General features: G+C 39.9%; 1 long non-coding RNA gene across 1 annotated transcript; it reads right to left on the bottom strand.

The window, feature by feature from the left end:
* Positions 1 to 4,974: 4,974 nt before the first annotated feature.
* On the bottom strand, positions 4,975 to 7,241 carry LOC148766870 (uncharacterized). Its single transcript, XR_016034280.1, has 3 exons — positions 6,926 to 7,241; positions 6,754 to 6,793; positions 4,975 to 5,196 (listed from the first exon to the last, which is right to left on the bottom strand). It is a non-coding gene; the product is annotated as an uncharacterized LOC148766870 (long non-coding RNA).
* Positions 7,242 to 7,624: the final 383 nt, after the last annotated feature.

Raw genomic sequence — 7,624 nt, 5'->3', positions numbered from 1 at the left:
ATACTTGTTTTTGACGGTGACCTTGTTGAGTTCGCGGTAATCAATACACATTCGGAGGGTTCCATCTTTCTTTTTCACGAAGAGTACCGGAGCACCCCATGGGGAAAAACTAGGGCGGATGAACTTCTTGTCGATAAGATCTTGAATTTGGTCCTTGAGTTCCTTTAGCTCTAACGGCGCCATGCGATAAGGTGCCTTCGAGATAGGAGCGGAACCGGGGATCAAATTAATTTCGAATTCGATTTCACGATCGGGCGGAAGACCGGGGAGATCTTCGGGAAAGACATCGGGAAAATCGCAAACGGTTGGCACTTTGGAGATGTCGGCTTTATCTTCGTTGAGAGCTTCCACTATGTCGACTAAATGACATAGATGCCCTTTTTGAATAAGTTTGCTCGCTTTGATGGCAGAAATGATAGGAATCGACGGATTGCACGAGCTTCGGAATTCGAGAAAACTTCCATTCGGTAGGGAGAAACGAACGGTTTTGTGAGCGCAATTGATTTGGGCGTCGAATTTTGATAACCAATCCATTCCGAGGATTATTTCGAAACGTTTAATGGGTAGGATGATCAGATCGGAGGCTAGGGTTTGGTTATGAATCTGAATAGGGCAATCCTTGATGATGAAATTTGATTTAAGTTCATCGCCGGAAGGAATAAGTATGCTAAACAAGGCATCGGCTTGACTACGGACTAGGCGGAGTTCGGCAACGAGGGTACTTGAGATGAATGAGTGAGTTGATCCGGAGTCGATGAGGGCATACACGAAATTATTATACACACTAACGGTACCTGCGATCATTGACGGGTCAGCTTCGGCTTGGTCTCTCGTCATGGCGAATACTCGTCCCGGCACTTGTCTCGGGGCGATAGGGCAGTCTCGGACCATATGTCCGGGCTTCTTGCATCGAAAACAGTGGTCGGTTCCGGCAACACAATCGCCAGCGTGTTCCCGCTTGCAATAAACGAACCTTTATTCGTATTAATGATAAAACACCTTGGCATTCTATATCTTTGTCCCTTTGTCACAAGCATAGATATAGTCCTTACAGTTATTACAAGTACTAGTAATTGATCGTTAGGATCGTGAGATATTTACTTAAGTATTATAACTGTTAAACGTGTTCCTAGTCGAAGGGTTACGCCACGAATGAGGATATCGGCCTTTCCCATTAAGACTAGCACTTAGTGTATGTGTACTGCATCTCATCAGTAAACGGTATTGTGATATCGGCATGCATAAGTGGGTGCTCGTAAGTTGACGAGTTCACTGAACTCCCTCACCCTAGAAATCTCTAAGTGGTTCCCAATAATCGAGTAGAGATATCTATGGTATAGTTGTACACCATTAGTCCTTATGACCTAGACATCACCGTGACTTCACTAGAGGACCAGCTGTATCGTGACCTGTCCCTGAGTTCCACCGAGGACCATCCCAAGGGCCAGTGTTCGTGCAGTCCGAAATCTAGTGGGAGGTCTGTGCATTGTAGTCGGGGATTCGATCGCTAGAATAGTCTTGGATGTCCTGTGTGTTCTGAAAGTTTGTAATCATTCTAAGTCTCTGGCCAGAGCTGACTAAGTGATGATTAGAGAATTTGATTCTCTAAGTCATGCACGTGACGATTACAACACTTGGAACGATCGCACCGTCATCGAACATATAAAGAGGTCTCGATGAACCAATGCCTCTAGTTCGATCGGGACATATGAATCGAAGGGACCGTACTGTACGTTAACTATATCTGAAGGTTCTTGCAGGCACTTCATTTGTATCTAGGGAATCATGACGCGTAGTTGCTAGACGCCAATCTTGATTCGTTGGGTGATTAAGGTGAAACGAGTTTCATCTTAATTGTAACTCTAAGGGGACGAGTTTTGACCACAAAGGGTTGTGGGCCCACGGCTAGCTTACACCTGAACCATCGAGGGTCACACTGCTCGTGCACATGAGATCTTTGAATAAACGGTCAGAGATAAAATGGTTTATCTTTGCATGATTGGAAGTCAATATGATTGGGTCCAACATTCGTAGTTTGGAATTATGAATGAGAATAAGAAAAGGAAAAGAATAGGCAAATGTATTAGTGGACTTTCTAAATCGGGAAGTTTCCAAATTTAGAAAGTGCACTGAATTAGGGTTTCCACTTTTGGAAAGTTGGAAATCGAGAGTTGGAACTCGTAATGACGAGGACATTATAATGATTCCGAAAATGTAATCGTTGCAATTTTCCGATCATTGAATTGAGAGAGACGAGCAAGTAAAAGAACTAACGGACTTAAGCTGTTGGGCCCTGTCCAACTTAAGCCCGTTAGGGTTTTATGCAAGACATATAAATACTTGATTTATAGGTCTTGCACACAAAAAAATAAGAGAACACACGTTCATAACCCTAGCCGCTGCCTCTCTCGATCAGCCACCCTCTCCCACGGCCACCACCACCGCGCCGTCGCCGGAAATTCGCCGGAATCGGCCACCCGTTGGCCGATCTTTTTCGGTATTCCTTTCCTTCTTTCTTTTCTTCCGTTATTCTGACTATTACGTGTCTAGTGCCACGTGTTTAGTAGATCGAAGTATACGAGGTGAAATCCAAGAGGAGGAAGATCGAAGAATCGAAGATGCGAGAAGGCAATTCCGAAAAACTGCTCTCGGATTTTCTGCGCTGCCTAACGAGAAAATTCGCCATAAATCAACCGGTCATCCGATGGACGTGAAATTTTGACAGCAGCTTCACGACTCATAAATCTACCATTGTCCAGAAGGAATTGTTCATCCAGTAAATACGCATGGAGATACTGAAGTCGGAGCAAGGCTGTAATTTCAGATCAGCAAACAGGTTGGATCAATAGGAGTGGGAAGAGCAGCTAGCCATCTTCTCTGCGCGTGAATCACATGCGCTGCCGTAGCTCGGATCATCGCCGTTGCTGCCTCGGATTGCACGGATTGGTTTCCGTGGCAATCTAGCTTTGCTTAGTGCGCCTACCTCACGCTTCAAGAGGTAATGTTTCGAATCTATTGTCATTCGATTCGGTTACGTTTAAATTAATATATGCATGTTCGTTTTAATAAGAAACTTGTATGATTTTATGTGACTACATGAAATTGGTTTTATTATTGCGAGCATGATTATTTGATTTAAACGCGAGCATGCTAATTGATTTAATTTAGATTAAGTAATTAAACATGTATGTTGTTTTAATTTCGCTGGAAGCGCAAAGGTACGCAATTAATTGATTTAATTATCGGGCATGTGCTTATGTGTTTTAAAGTTGTTTAATTCGCATAAAATTTTTGTTTTCCGCTGCGTACACGTGCCCGTTACCCAACAAGTCGAACGTCGCGCTTGATTATCGGGTTGAGGCCTCTTAGGTAGTGATTCATCTTTTCGGTGTCGTCTTTGGATATGAAAGGTGCGTAGAGGCTTCCTTGCTCGAAACGGCGTGTGAATTCGGCAACGGTTAGGTTTCCTTGTTTGAGTTCGAGAAACTCCTTAAGCTTTTGTGCTCGGACATTCTTGGAAAAGTACTTTTCGAAGAAGAGAACTTTGAAAGCTTCCCAAGTGGTATTTGCTAGATCGATTCCACTCTTTGCGCCTTCCCACCAATTTCGGGCTTCGTTTTTCAGCAAGAATAGTGCGCAATGGATTCGGTCGTTGTCGTTCATCACCATGTACTCGAAAATAACCTCGAGGGATTTGATCCATTCTTCGGCAACAGTTGAACTTGGACCGCCGTGGAATTCGGTAGGATGCATTTTCAAGAATCGCTCGTAGGTGGCTTGTGGGGCTGTATTTCTAGGTTGGGGAGGAGGAGGAGGTGGATGAGGGTTTTGGTTTTGAAGGTTAACAAGGCGGTTGATTTGTTCATTTTGTTCTCGGACGAGGGCGGTGAGGTCTTGGATGGTACGAGATTGATTGTGAGGATCGTTAGCGGCATTTTGAGCTCGAGTTCTTGCTCCAGACATTTTAATACTTAAACATATACAAACATTTCACATTAGCCATAAAACTCACATAAAACATATACCTGCCCGAGTGCTCAGTTGGAGTCGTGCTTTGAGAATCCTGAAGATCTTTAGGTCGTATGGGGGTTTCCGGGAACGTTGCTCTGATACCACCACTGTTGTGACACCCCTCTCTCGATTACCCTTATTATATGTAATCTCAGCGGAAGACTTTTGAAAACATGATTTTTTTGTGGATAGAAATTTACGTAAAAAATTTTCTTTTTAAATCAGAGGGAGAGAGGGCACAGCTTGCTAAACCCTAATCGATGAACTAACACTAATGCATGCTAAATGCAAGACTAGAAAGTAACTAGGCATGATGGACTTAATGCAAATGCGGACAGATTCAATGCAGAAGCTTTAAAAATTAATTCCTCTCAAAGTACTCATGTAAATGACCCCAAAATTATACCATACCATCTAATACGGGTTTAGATCACTCAGTTAAAACGGTTTTGAAATATACATGGCCATTTAGGAGAAATAAATAAAATGGCACAGTCACTCGGTTTAAAATCCAGAACAGGGGAGGGAGTTTTGAAAATTCACAATAAATTCCTCACTAACCCAAAAACTGCCAAATTTTACCCCAAGGCAGAAAAATAAGTTTAAAACATTTTCCAATTGCAAACAAGGCATTTGGGTGAGTAAAACTCCAGTTAGACCAGAAAACACCCGAATGGCCCTGTTTCAATGCAGTAGTGAGAAATAAATCATAACTAAATGAATACTTACCCAAATTATGCACAAGACCTATCAAAATGATGAGCACAGAGAGATGCAGAGACTACTAAAATTTCATGATTTTCTAAGAAGAAAACCTATATGAAAATAATTTTAGAACATGGAGACAAAACACGAAGAAACTACTAGTCGAAAGCATGCATACTTATAAGGAGTGAAAATTTGCTTTCGCTTACAAAAGACTACGGATTACCGATTAATCATACAAAATAGGGTAATCCTAATTACTATTACATACGTCGTCTTTTAATAATTTCCACCGATCGGAGGAAGCGACCGGTAGAAAATACCTAAAACCGTATCAAAAGTTTTTACAAGCATATTATACAAATAAAACCACATAACTAAATTGAGAGCCAACACTATCCACATCCCCTCCATACGATCCCCTTCCGATTCTCGAGCTCGATTCCCAACTTCACTCCTCGGGCCCTAAATCGGGTATACCTACAAACATACAACACCTATATGAGCCTTTGAGGACTCAATGAGAATCTTGAAGTAATATCGAATACACATAGCACATAGAGCATACATATATCTATACATATATATATATATATACATATATCTTATACATGAACATACAACATGAAGTAAAACAATCATATACTTCCCTTTTTCGTCGGCGTTCTTCGTTCACATAAAGCCATCACGCATAGAGTGAAATAATTCCCACCTTTATAACCCTATGATCCCAAGACCATAGAGTGAGAATATCCCACTTTTATAACCCTATGCCATGACACGTATTGAAGATTATAGAAGGAATTTCCCACCTTTATAACCCTACGATCCCAAGACCATAGAGTGAGATTTTCCCCCTATATCATCAACACCATAATGCAACATGCATGACATGAAAAATTGTCGGGAATCCCTCGGAAGAGCCAATCTAAGTTACCGGTAAATAACCCCATATATTACGAACCATGTCTAACTACGTGGGATCAAACCACCCCTAGGCCCTACGGTACCAGGCTCGCCGTACCCGAGAAATTTACCGTAACTTCGAAAGACTTTCCAACATAGTTTTATCTTTTAAAAATTCATGACACTTAATGCACCCACCCATGCACCCTTCTACTTACCCTTCTCTCATCCTCACACCCAATGATTCACATAAGCAAGCAAGAGCACATAGGAGCACATAGAAATACACATAAAGTTTCACAAAATCATTAGCCACAACAACATAGAAATAACCGAAATCTTAACATGCAAAACAATCTAACATCAAAGTTCACTAGATCTAGCATTTTTACAAGAATAAAATTCAAGACTTCCATCTTTACATTTATTCAAGCAAATACACTAGATCTTCACATGCAAGAGTATTTTAAATCAAATTAGCACAAATTCTTAGTTCTTAAACCATTTTTCATAGAAAACACTAGATCTTAACATACAAGACTTTGGATCAACCATCAATCACTAGATCTTAACATGCAAGACCTTAGATCAACAATCAATCACCAATCTTAACATGCAAGGCCTTAAAACAACAATCAACACAAGATTAACACATACAAAACACAAAATGAACCACATAAGCAATTTCAAGCCTTTTTCCCTCAATAAATTCGAAAGTTCCTTACCTAATTCAAAAATTCATTTTCATTTCAAAAATCAACAATCAAACACTAGATCAATACATGCAAGACACTAATTAAGCCAAATAAGCCTTTTAAAACATTTTCCCCAATTTTCGAAAGTTTCATGGCTAGGCCAAAAATTCATTTTCTTTTCAAAAATCAACAATCAAATACTAGATCAACACATGCAAGGCACTAATTAAGCCAAATAAGCCTTTTAAAACATTTTTCCCCAATTTTCGAAAAATCATAGAACTTCAAGAACAAAGTCATCTTTTGAAAACACTAACATGCAATCATCATCTACAACATATAATCACATAATAAACAATAAAAACACATAGAAACACATAAAAACCGAAAATACTAGTGGTGTTGTAGGTTTGAGCAAGAATTCAAGAATTCTCACCTATACTCTTTAGGGGAAGGATTTGTTAGCTCTTTTCTCTCTAATACAAGAAGAGATTAAGAGTTAGATTATGTATCAAGAAAAGAAGAAGAAGAACAAAAAGATCTTGGATGAAGAAGAGCTTGGCTCTTTTCGAAAAAAAAGAAAAAGAAAGGAGGAAGAGGAAGCTTACTTAGCCTTGGCCGAAAATTCTTCTTCAATAGAAGGAGACTTTGAACTTAAGGATAGTAAGATTAGAGGTGGAGAGTGCATTTTGATCTTGGGAATGAGAGGTATTTATAGAGTTTTTTGGAGAGTTCAAAGCCAATGGAGAAGAAAGGGAAATACATATTTTGTGGGGGTGATTTTGCAAATTTTCGAAAGTTGAGATGGTGGTGGTTCTTGGGTGGTTCAAGCTTGAGAAGGTGGTGGCTATGGTGGTGGTGGTGGCTGCCGAAAATGAAGGGGAGGAGAAGAAGAAAGAAAGACTTTTGGCCTTAAAGTGGTGTGTGGGAGTGGAAAAGCAAGCCTAGACTAGAGGGTAGGGGGCTAGCTTTTGGGTATTTCTTTCTATGCTCAAGGTACAACCACACCAATGCATGTCTTATACTAATTAATATGCAAATTTAAAAATCATGTGTGTGTGTGTGAGTGATGTCCGAAAATTCAAGAAAATGTGGGGAGCATTTTCTAATTTTCGACATTAATTAAAAATCCAAAAATGCATGGGGAAATTTATTTTTCTAAAATTTTGTGTATGAAATGCTCATTTAAAAATCACATGCAAGAATAAAATCCTAATTCATGAAAATAATTTATTTCGAAATAATATCTCGAAATATTTTCTAAGCACATAATTCACATAATTCACATAATCACATATTTCACCTAA

Source organism: Erythranthe guttata, chromosome 11 (assembly GCF_056151865.1).
Source record: "Erythranthe guttata isolate IM_541 chromosome 11, IM_541, whole genome shotgun sequence".
NCBI lineage: Eukaryota > Viridiplantae > Streptophyta > Magnoliopsida > Lamiales > Phrymaceae > Erythranthe > Erythranthe guttata.
Note: the sequence above shows the minus strand (reverse complement) of the source record. Positions and strands in the feature narration are given on the sequence as shown.